This window comes from Macadamia integrifolia, unplaced genomic scaffold (genome assembly GCF_013358625.1).
Source record: "Macadamia integrifolia cultivar HAES 741 unplaced genomic scaffold, SCU_Mint_v3 scaffold373, whole genome shotgun sequence".
NCBI lineage: Eukaryota > Viridiplantae > Streptophyta > Magnoliopsida > Proteales > Proteaceae > Macadamia > Macadamia integrifolia.
Genome location: NW_024869770.1, coordinates 25,001 through 37,500, shown reverse-complemented (window position 1 = coordinate 37,500; position 12,500 = coordinate 25,001).

Sequence of the window (12,500 nt, the reverse complement as noted above, 5' to 3'; positions counted from 1 at the left end):
CTAGAGTTTTCTACAAAGGTGTAGTAACTCTAGATAATTTTATTGTAGATATTTCTAGAAGATATTTATAGGAGATATTTTGAGAAAGATTTCTAGAGTTCTCCACTAAGGAGGTGCGAAGCTTCTAGTTTCCTCCCCAACCATTGGATGGAGGACGTTTGTAAATATCTTAGCCATCCATTGTAACTTAGGGTGCCTATAAATAGGTGTTGCCTCATTTGGCGAAGACACTCACCAAGGACCAACCAAGAGCGTTCAACCGAGCAAGTGAGTTCTCAAGCCTTGTACTCAAGAGCTCTCTAGTGCAATACAAGTTCATTCTTCTCAAACTCACTCTTGTGTTCACTTCTTCTCTTCCCAAGTCCCTTAAGGAGGGTGGTTAGGCTGACTTAGTGCTAGTGGGAGTGCTAAGAGCCAGCGCGGTCTCTTAGAAAGATCTAAGGCCGTGATAGTTGTGGTATCAGAGCTCCGGTTGCGAGGGAGCCAAGCTTGTGGGATAGGAGACAGGCAAGCTAAAACTGTTGAATAGAGACCAACACCTACACAAGTAAACAAAGAAGGAGCGAAGGCAAGTCTGTCGAGTTTGGCATCGCTATGGGGCCTCGCTTAGCTCGAGGGGAGCAAGTATTGGCCGAGGCAAAGTGGGGAGGAGCTCAAAGGCCATGTGGAGCTCTGGGAGGAGCTTGATGGCCAGATGGGGGAGCACAAGGGGTCCCTACAAGGTGCTCTCAACACCATAGTAAGTAACCAAGAGGAGATGGTTGCCACCTTCAAGGCTCAAGTATGCAAAGGGGTTGGATAAGGTGGAAGCTCGTATTGGAGAAGAAGTATGGGAAGAGTAGGAGGACAGCAGCGAGGGAAGCCACTACCTCTTATGACTTGTCTAAAGGAGAGGCACTAAGGCATAAGCGTGATAAGAGGTGGTTCAAGCCTAGAGACAAGTGATTCCCATGTGATGAGCTACATTGGTTTAGGGATTGCCCCAGGAGGAAAGCTCTTAGTGCCCTATTGGAGGAAGAGGGCCAAGAGGAAGAGCCACCTTGCATGGAGTCCCTAATGCAGCATCGTGCCAGCAAGGCCGAGATAGGGGTCAAGGCCCTTAACTCTCAAAAGGGGTTGATGTGTACAAAAGTGTGCATCAATGGGAAGCCCACACAAGCGAAGGTAGATGCAGGAGCCACACACAACCTTGCCTTGATGGAGGAGGCAAAGGAACTCGGGCCATGGTTGTCCTAAGGCTATCAACTCCAAAGAATGCCCCATATATATTGTTGCTCGAGGGGTCGAGACAAACCTTCGGACTAAAGGAGTTCTCCAACACCATCCAGGGGCTAGGTGCTTACTTGCCCTTGGATGGGAGGGAAAGAAAAGGAGAATTTGGTAGCAAGCCATCCATGCCAAGAAGAGGAAGATGCAAACGAGAGAACAGAGCCAACCATACGACATTGTAGGAGGCACAAGTTATGTGACTACAGAAGAACCCTAATAGGCGTTACTCCTTACGGGAGGGAGGCTAATTTGGTTGCTGATCCAATCATCCAGAGACACAAACTATCTCCTTACGTGGAGTATTTAGTCAAGTGGAAGGGGCGACCAGAGAGCGAGACGAGATGGAAGACAACTGGCATGTCGAGACAGCTCATGAATAAAAGTACCACAAGAAGGTTGTGACGAGGGCGTCGTAGATTTAGGTGGGGGAGAGTGTCACGATCTTCCCAATATAGGCCCACGGGCCTAGCTCACCAATCCCATGGACTGAGGCCATTGGGTTATGTAAGGTCCAAGTTCTAGAGCTTTCTACAAAGGTGTGGTAACAATAGATATTTTATTGTAGATATTTGTAGAAGATATTCATAGGAGATATTTTGGGAGAGATTTCTAGAGCTCCGCTAAGGAGGTGGGAAGCTTCTATTTTCCTCCCCAACCGTTGGATGGAGGACATTCGTAAATATCTTAGCCATCCATTGTAACTTGGGGTAAGAGTTGCCTCATTTGGCAAAGGCACTCACCAAGGACCAACCAAGAGTGTTCAACCAAGCAAGTGAGTTCTCACGCCTTGTACTCAAGAGCTCTCTAGTGCAATACAAGTTCATTCTTCTCGAACTCACTCTTGTGTTCACTTCTTCTCTTCCCAAGTCCCTTAAGAAGGGTGGTTAGGCTGACTTTGTGCAAGTGGGAGTGCTAAGAGCCGGCGCAGTCTCTTAGAAATGTCTAAGGCCATAACAACGTGCTCTTGAATGGCCCAAGTGTGTGCCTACGCGTGCCCCCAAGTGTTGACTACATGTGCCCATGTGTGCACATTGAATGGACGCACAACACCTCAAGTGTTGACTACATGTGCACATTGAATGGCCCAAGTGTTGCCTAACTGTGCCCATGTATGCCCACAACTGTTGCCTCTGTGTGCACCCAAGTGTGCCTGTGCGTGCTCTTCAATGCCCCAAGTGTCGCCTTAAGTGTGCCTATACGTGCCCCCAAGTGTTGATTAAGTGTGCCTACGCGTGCACCCAAGTGTAGCCCAAGTGTCGCCTAATTGTGCTCTTGAATACCCCAAATGTTGCCTAAGTGTGCTCTTGAAAGCCGCAAGTGTGCACATATACGTGCCCATGACTATGCCTATGCCTATGCGTGCCCCCCTAAATATGCCTAAGTGCATATGAAGGCAATGCACAAGGCTGTAGTACCGTACGCACAGCCGCACCAGGTGCATGCATGGTGGCAGGCTGCAGCGCACTTGGCCAAAATCAAGGCCTTACCACACGGACGCTGTCGTGAGCACGAGTGCAAGCATGGCTGCCTACGTAGCACAAGGTTGCAGGCCATCACGCGCACGACTGTGGGCAAGGCTGCACTATCGCGCTCATGGATGCAAGCATGGCTGCACATGCCGCGTGCATGATGGCAGGCTGTCTTGCACATGGCTACACTACCAAGCGTGCAAGGTTACAGGCATGGCTGCACATGCCGCGCCCCTGGCTGCCCTACAACTTGCAAGGTTGCGTACGTTGCTGCACACCGCCCTCCAGGTCGCACGCATGGCTGCATATGCCATGCCCATCGCTGCCTCGTCATACTCCTGGTTTCGGGAGTTTCCGGATGTGCCACTCATGAGGTTGCCTGCACGGCTACACCGCCGCGCGAAAGGTTTCTTTGCGTCGTCGCACATGCATCGCGCATGGCTGCACTATGGTGCACAAGTTCGCGGGCATGGCCTCCCATGCGGCAATCATGATGGCTAGCATGGCCGCACATGCCACAGGCTTTTCAGCACATGGCGCGCGTAAGGTTGTAGGCATTGCTGCACTTCTATGCCCACATCCGTAGTCCTCTGTGCACATAGCCGCATGCACATGGCTCACACATGGGTGTCGTCGTGGTCCCTATGGCCCATGCAACAGAGGGTCCTTTGCGGCCTTTGGCTGCACACGAGGCACCGACTGCTACACACTTCAAGGCCATGGCAGCACAACATAGTTTGGGTCTTTAAATCATGTTGTGCAAAACATCCCTTTGGGTTAGAAAAGCCTTACAATTGTCTATTTGGCACTCAAGGTACAATCATTTTCACTTAAACCCCGCAATTCCATTTTTTTGGGTATTTTTCGTAATGCTTCAATTATAAAATATAAAAAATATCAAGATATGTTGGAATGGCCCAATATATTTTCAGAACATTCTATCAACCCTTGAAAGGCATCCAAAATTTAGTTTCCAGAAAAATACATTAAAATGAATTTTTTATAGCTTTTTTAATTTAATATGTTTTTTAATATTAAAATATTAATAAAAAACTAAATATTTATCAGAAAACTATGATTTTTATATGAAAATTTTTCCTTAATTTCATACCAAGTTTCATTTGATTTGGAGAATTGAAGCTCAAAAAATAGTCTGGTATATTTTTTGGGGGGGTCATGTCTCCTTCTGGAAAGGGGCAAAGATCATAAGAGATACTTGAGGGAGGGGGGTGCCACTCCCCAGGTGGTTTCCTAGGGGCTGTATAGTGGGGTAGCAGACAATGAGCAGGCATGGTTGGCAAACCCAAAAGACCCATGGCATGGGAAAAAAAAGTGAAATGGCACGTCGGTTTCGATGAGTTGGCCCTTGGTGTGCTCCGAGGCCTGCCACTACGAGCAGCTGGACGTGCATGGCTGCCTACCTTGCATGCCATGACCCCACAGCTACTGTCACATGTGCCAGTCGCAGCACAGAATGCCCAACGAAGGTGCATGTCCATGCGAATGGTCAGCCCTTCTATCTCACAACGTCGCCCCCTTCTGTCGCATAGCATTGCCTGCCACCGTGGGCTACTAGGCGCACATGGCTACCTGCCATGCGCTGCCATGCCCCCACTTCTACTACCACATGTGCCCGCCGATGCAAAGCATGCCCAATAAAGGCATGGCGTGTGAAAACATATACATGGTGCGTCCGTCCCGACGGTCATCCCCTATGCCGCACACATTTGCCTACCATTGTGTGTTGCTAAGCGCGTATGGCTGCCTGCCTTGCACTGTCATGCCTCCACATCTTCAACCACATGCGTCTGTCACCGTACAGCATGCCCAAGAGTGGCATGGCATGTGCAAAACACCCGCACGGTATGTTGGTTTTAAAGATTTGGCCCTTGGTGTGTGTTGCGCCTGCCACGGCATGCTGCTTGGCCCTCATGGTTGCCTAATATATACCGCTATGCCTCAACGGCTGTTGCCTCTTATGCTCGTAGCTACAAAGAAAGCCCAACAAAGGCTTGGCGTATATGTGAAAACAAGTACATGGCTCGTCTGTCCAGATGGTCAGCCCATCTGCCACACACCACTACCTGCAACCGTGTGCTGCTGGGTGCACATGGCTCCCTACTTTCCGCTGCATGCCCCCACAGTTGCTGTCACATGTGTCCATAGCTGCATAGCATTTTCAAGAGAGGCATGGCATTTGAAAACAAGTAAATGACCAAGGCATCCTGATGTCCAGCCCCTCTGCCACACACCGCTGCCTGCTACCCTGGGCTATTGGGTGCGTAAGGGTTCCTGCCTTGTGCTTTTGTGTCCCCACAGCTACTGCCAGATGCACCCCTAGTGGCATGGTATGTGAAAATCACCATCAAGTCACGTTGGTTCCGATGACTGCCTTTGATGTGTGCTGTGGCCTACCATGGCGTGTTGCTGGGATTGCGTGGCTCCCTGCATAGCTGCTGCCACATTCGTCGGTAGCCACACAACATGCCAAAGAGTTGCATGGCATGTGAAGGATAGCAATATGGCATGATGGTCCGAATGATTAGCCCCTTGTTTTGCACCTTGGCTGGCCAATGTGTGCTGGTGGGTTTGCATGGCTACCTGCACACTGCACCTACACCCTCACCGCAGCCTACTACCACTTTTGCTAGTTTTTGTAAGCATGCCTAAGAGAGTTATGGCATGTGAAAAACGTGGAAATGACGCATTGGCCCCATTGATTAATCCCATCTAGGTAACGTGGCAGTTTGACGTGCTTTGCTTCCAGCCATGTGCAGTTGTGTCAATGCCACTTTTTGCGAGCGTGGCCATAGTCATGCATTTCCACCCCTCTTTGCTCTTTGGATTGTCATCATATGTAGGTCATGGTGCAAGGGGTGGGCTGTTGTCTACATTGACATGCCCAATCATTGGTCAAGTCAATGGGCACAATAAATATTTGGTTGGTCCCCCCTCCCCATCCCATTGTTTTTTTTTTTAACTTACATTATCATGGATTTGTTACATGCAAGGGTTTTTTTTCGGTCGGTTTTGTGGCCTATGCTATTTGGAGAAGTGCGTTTCTAAGTCGTGCCTAGGTGTGGAGGTGTTTGCATGTCTTTTTGCGGCCAGTGTTATAATACGACATTAACGTGGCTCTCTGGAGAACATAGGTTGCAAGCTTGCAGGTGGAGGTAGATCATGAGTCCCTCCCCCTCCTTACTTTAAAAAAAAAAAATTCATTCTCATGGGTATGTTGCTTGCAAGAGTTGTGTCATGCTCGGTTTTGTGGCCTTTGCTATTTGGAGGGATGCATTTCTAAGTCATGCCCAGGTGCGAAGGTGTTTGCATGCCTCCTGCCGCAAGTGTTATAATGTGACATTAACGTGGGTCTTTGGAGAACATAGGTTTGCAAGCTTGCAGGTGGAGACAGATCACGAGTCCCTCCCCCTCCCCCCCCCCCCCTTTTGTTTTTAAAAAGAAAATTGCATTCTCGTGGGTTTGTTTCTTGCAAGAGTTTTCTCATGCTCGGTTTTTTGGCCTTATGGTATTTGGAGAAATGCGTTTCTAAATCGCGCCTAGGTGCAGAGGTGTTTGGATGCCTCCTATCGGAAGTGTTATAATACGACATTAACGTGGGTCTCTGATGAACATAGGTTGCAAGCTTGCAAGTGGAAACAAATCACAGGTCCCTTCCCCCCTCCCCTTGTTCTTTTAAAAAATTTGCATTATCAAAGGTTTGTTGCTTATAAGTGCTTTCTCATACTCGATCTTGTGGCCTTTGCTATTTGGCAAATCATGCTTCTAAGTCGCGCCTAGGTGCGGAGGAGTTTGCATGTCTCCTACTCAAGTGTTATAATACAATATTAACGTGGGTCTTTGGAGAACGTAGGTTGCAAGCTTGTAGGTGGAGATAGATCTCGAGTCCCTCGACCCTTGTTGATTGTCGAGGGTAGAATCCTTTATAGATGACTTAAATACGCAGTTAACCATTGGATGGAGGACGTTTGTATATATCTTAGCCATCCATTGTAACTTCGGGTGCCTACAAATAGGTGTTACCTCATTTGGCAAAGACACTCACTAAGGACCAACCAAGAGTGTTCAACCGAGCAAGTGAGTTCTCAAGCCTTGTACTAAAGAGCTCTCTAGTGCAATACAAGTTCATTCTTCTCAAACTCACTCTTGTGTTCACTTCTTCTCTTCCCAAGTCCCTTAAAGGGGGATGGTTAGGCTGACTTAGTGCTAGTGGGAGTGCTAAGAGCCAGTGCAGTCTCTTAGAAGGGTCTAAGGCCATGACAGTTGTGGTATCAGAGTGTCGGTTGTGAGGGAGCCAAGCTTGTGAGATAAAAGTCAGGTGAGCTAAAACTGTGGAATAGAGACCAACACCTACACAAGTAAGCAAAGAAGGTGGTTAATTTGGTTGTTGATCCAATCATCCAGAGACAAACTATCTCCTTACGTGGAGTATTTAGTCAAGTGGAAGGGGTGACCAGAGAGCGAGACAAGATGGGAGACAACTGGCATGCTGAGATGGCTTGTGAATAAAAATACCACAAGGAGGTTACGACGAGGGTGTCGTAGATTTAAGTTGGGGAGAGTGTCACGACCTGCCCAACATAGGCCCACGGGCCTAGCTCACCAAGCCCTTAGACTTAGGCCATTGGGCTAAGTAAGGTCCAAGTTCTAGAGTTTTCTACAAAGGTGTAGTAATAATAGATATTTTATTGTTGATATTTGTAGAAGATATTCATAGGAGATATTTTGGGAGAGATTTCTGGAGCTCCACTAAGGAGGTGGGAGGCTTCTAGTTTCCTCCCCAACCGTTGGATGGAGGACATTTGTAAATATCTTAACCATCCATTGTAGCTTGGGGTAGGTGGTGCCTCATTTGGCATAGGCACTCACCAAGGACCAACCAAGAATGTTCAACCAAGCAAGTGAGTTCTCAAGCCTTGTAATCAAGAGTTCTCTTAGTACAATACAAGTTCATTCTTCTCAAACTCACTCTTGTGTTCACTTCTTCCCTTCCCAAGTCCCTTAAGGAGGGTGGTTAGTCTGACTTAGTGCTAATGGAAGTGCTAAGTGCTGGCGTGGTTGCTTAGAAAGGTCTAAGGCCATGACAACGTGCTCTTAAATGGCCCAAGTGTGTGCCTATGCGTGCCCCAAGTGTTGACTACATATGCCCATGTGTGCACATTGAATGGCCGCATAACACCCCAAGTGTTGACTACATGTGCACATTGAATGGCCCAAGTGTTACCTAACTGTGCCCATGCATGCCCATAACTGTTGCCTAAGTTTGCACCCAAGTGTTCCTGTGTGTGCTCTTGAATGCCCCAAGTGTCTCCTTATGTGTGCCTATACGTACCCCCAAGTGTTGAATAAGTGTGTCTACGCGTGGACCCAAGTGTAGCCCAAGTGTCACCTAATTGTGCTCTTGAATGCAGCAAATGTTGCCTAAGGGTGCTCTTGAATGCCGCAAGTGTGCACATATATGTGCCCATGACCATGCCTACGCAAGCCCCCCTAAGAGTGCCTAAGTGCATATAAAGGCAGTGCATAAGGCAGCAACACCGCACGCATGGCCACACAAGGTGCATGCATGGTGGCAGGCTGCCGCGCACTTGGCAGCAATCAAGGCCTTACCGCATGGATGCTGTCACGCGCACGGGTGCAAGCATGCTGTGCTACCTCGCACAAGGTTACAGGCCAGCGAGCGCACGACTGCGGGTAAGGCTACACTATCGCGCGCATGGATGCTGGCATGGCTGCACATGTCGCATGCATGATGGCAGGTTGTCTTGCACACGGCTGCACTACCTAGCGCACATGTGGCTGGCATGGCCTAACAAGGTATAGGCTGCTCCTTGTATGGTAACATGCAAGGCTGTACCACACAGACATGGATGCTGGCTATCATGCATGCCTGCACCACCCCCACGAGGAAGGCAGCTGGCATGGCCGCACAAGGTGTAGGCATCGCTGCGAGCGAAGTTGCACTAGCGCAATGCTGCTGTCGTCGAGGCAGGCTACCGCGCATATGGATACGGGCGTGGCTGCAATACCGCACACATGGTTGCATGCCACCTCGCGCATGGCTGCTAGTAAGGCTCCACTATCGCGAGCATGGGTATAGGCTACCACGCGCACATAGCTGGGGGAAAGGGTGCACCACCACGCGTAAGGTGGCAGGCAACAATGCACATTGCTGTGGGCAAGGGTGCACAACCGCACACAACATGGCAGGCACGACCGACATAGCTACGGGTAATGGTGCAGGCTACGCATGCTGGGCTGCTGCCCGTGCCGCACTTCAACACAATTGGCTGTGACCTCAGCTACACATGCCCTACACAAGGTTACGCGTGTGGCCGCACATGCCGCGTGAAAGGTTACAAGCATGGCGCCCATGACACGCAGATGGCTGCATAGTCACGCCCAAGGTTACATTCCTCGCCGCACATGCTGCGGCTTGGCTGCACTAACGCATGCAAGGTTGCAGTCATGGCTGCACATGTCGTGCCCCTGGCTGCCCTACCACTCACAAGGTTGCGTGTATTGCTACACACCACCCTCCAGATTGCATGCATGGCTCATGTACCATGCCCATCGCTGCCTCACCATGCGCTTGGTTCGGGAGTTATCGGACATGCCGTGCATGAGGTTGCAGGCATGGCTACACCGCGCACAAGTTCACTGGCATGGCCTCCCATACGGCAATCATGATGGCTGGCATGGTCGCACATGGCGCGTGCAAGGTTGCAGGCATTGCTGCATTTCTATGCCCACGTCTGTAGTCCATCGTCCACATAGCCGCACACACATGGGTGCTGCCGTGGTCCCCATGGCCCATGCAATAGAGGCTCCTTTACTGCCTTTAGCTGCACATGAGGCACCGACTGCTGCACACGTCAAGGCCATGCCTGCACAACATAGTTTGGGTCTTTAAATCATGTTGTGCAAAACATCCCTTTGGGTAAGAAAAGCCTTGCAATTGGCTATTTGGCACTCAAAGTACAATCATTTTCACTTAAAGCCCGCATTTCCATTTTTTTGGGTATTTTTCATAATGTTTCAATCATAAAATATTAAAAAATATCAAAATAATTTGGAATGGTCCAATATCTTTTCAGAACATTCTATCAACCTTTGGAAGACATCCAATATTTAGTTTTCAAAAAAATACATTAAAATAGATTTTTCATAGTTTTTTGAATTTAATTATGTTTTTTAATATCAAAAAATTAATAAAAAAAAATAAATATTTATCAGAAAACTATGATTTTTATATGAAAATAATCTTTGGATTTTTCCTTAATTTCATACTAAGATTCATCTGATTTGGATATTTGAAGCTCAAAAAATAGTCTAATATATTTTTTGGTAGGGGTCATGTCTCATTCTAGAAAGGGGCAAAGAGCATAAGAGCTACCTTGAGGGAGAGGGGTGCCACTCTCCCCGGGTGGTTTCCAAGGGGCCGCACAGCGGGGTAGTAGACAATAAGCGGGCATGGTATGCAGACCCAAAAGACCCATGGCATGGGAAAAAAGTGAAATGGCACGTCGGTTTCGATGAGTCGGCCCTTGGTGTGTGCCGAGGCCTGCCATTGCCTGCGACTGGACACACATGGCTGCCTACCTTGCGTGCAATGACCCCACAGCTGTTGTCACGTGTGCCAGTCATGGCACAACAAGCCTAACAAAGGTGCAAGTCCTTGCAAATGGTAAGCCCTTCTGTCGCACAATGCCGCCCCCTTCTGCCGCACAGCGTTGCTTGTCACCATGGGCTGCTGGGCACACAAGGCTGCCTGCCATACGCTGCCACGCCCCCACTTCTGCTGCCACGTGTTCCTATCAACTCACAGCATGCCCAACGAAGGCATGGAGTGTGAAAACATTTATATGGCGCGTCCGTCCCGACGGTCATCCCCTCTGCCACATACAGTTGCTTGCCATTATGTGATGCTGGGTGCACATGGCTGCCTGCCTTACGCTGTCGTGCCTCCACATCTTCCACCACATGCGTCTGTCGTTGTACAGCATGCCCAAGAGTGGCATGGCATGTGCAAAACACTTGCACAGTATGTTGGTTTCGAAGATTTGGCCCTTGGTGTGCGTTGCGCTTGCCACGACGTGCTGCTTGGCCCTCATGGTTGCCTACTATATACCACTATGCCTCGATAGTGTTTGCCTCCTATGCTCGTAGCTACAAAGAAAGCCCAAAAAAGGCTTGGCATGTATGTGAAAACAAGTACATGGCTCGTCTGTCCAGATGGTCAGCCCATCTACTGCACACCACTGCCTGCAATTGTGTGCTGCTAGGTGCGCATGGCTCCCTACCTTCCGCTGCCATGCCCCCACAGTTGCTATCACATGTGTCCGTAGCTGAAAATAATTTTCAAGAGAGGCATGGCATTTGAAAACAAGTAAATGGCCAATGCATCCTGATGTTGAGCCCCTCTGCCGCACACCGTTGCCTGCCACTCGGGGCTATTGGGTGTGCAAGGGTTCCTGCCTTGTGCTGCTGTGCCCCCATAACTGCTGCCAAATGCACCCGTAGCCGCATGGCATGCCCAAGATAGGCCTGGCAAGTGAAAATCACCATCAAGGCACGTTGGTTCCAATACCTGCCTTTGATGTGCGTTGTGGCCTGCCATGTCGTGCTGTTGGGCGCGCATGGCTCTCTCTGCATAGTTGCTGCCACATACACCGGTAGCCACATAGCATGCCCAAGAGTTGCATGGTATGTGAAGGACAGCAACATGGCATGATGGTCCGGATGATTAGCCCCTTGTTTTGCACCTTGGCTGGCCAATGCATGTTGGTGGGTTTGCATGGCTACCGGTACGCTGCACCTACACCCTCATCGCAGCCTACTGCCACTTTTGCTAGTTTTTGTACAGCATGCAAAGAGAGTCATGGCATGTGAAAAACGTGGAAATGACTGTTGGCCCCATTGATTAATCCCATCTAGGCACCGTGGCAGTTTAACATGCTTTGCTTCCTACCACTTTTTGTGAGCGTGGCCGTAGCCACGCATTTCCACCCCTCTTTGCTCTTTGGCTTGTCATCATATATAGGTCATGGTGCAAGGGGTGGACTGTTGTCTACATTGACATGCCCAATGAATGGGTTTCACGGAATCATTGGTCAAGTCAATGTGCACAATAAATATTTGGTTAGTCCCTCCCCCCCATCCCATTTTTTTTTAAATTGCATTATCATGGGTTTGTTGCTTGCAAGGGTTTTTTCATGGTCGATTTTGTGGCCTATGCTATTTGGAGAAGTGTGTTTCTAAGTCATGCCTAGGTGTGGAGGTGTTTACATGCCTTTTTGCGGCCAGTGTTATAATACGACTTTAACGTGGTTCTCTGGAGAACATAGGTTACAAGCTTGGAGGTGGAGGTAGATCATGAGTCCCTCCCCCCTCCTTGCTTTTAAAAAAAAATTACATTCCCGTGGGTATGTTGCTTACAAGAGTTCTATCATGCTTGGTTTTGTGGCCTTTGCTATTTGGAGGAATGCGTTTATAAGTCGCGCCTAGGTGCGAAGGTGTTTGCATGCCTCCTACCGTAAGTGTTATAATGCGACATTAATGTGGGTCTCTGGAGAACATAGTTTTGCAAGCTTGCAGGTGGAGACAGATCATGAGTCCCTCCCCCTCCCCCCTTTTATTTTTAAAAAGAAAATTGCATTCTCGTGGGTTTGTTGCTTGCAAGAGTTTTCTCATGCTCGATTTTGTGGCCTTATGGTATTTTGAGAAATGTGTTTCTAAGTCGGG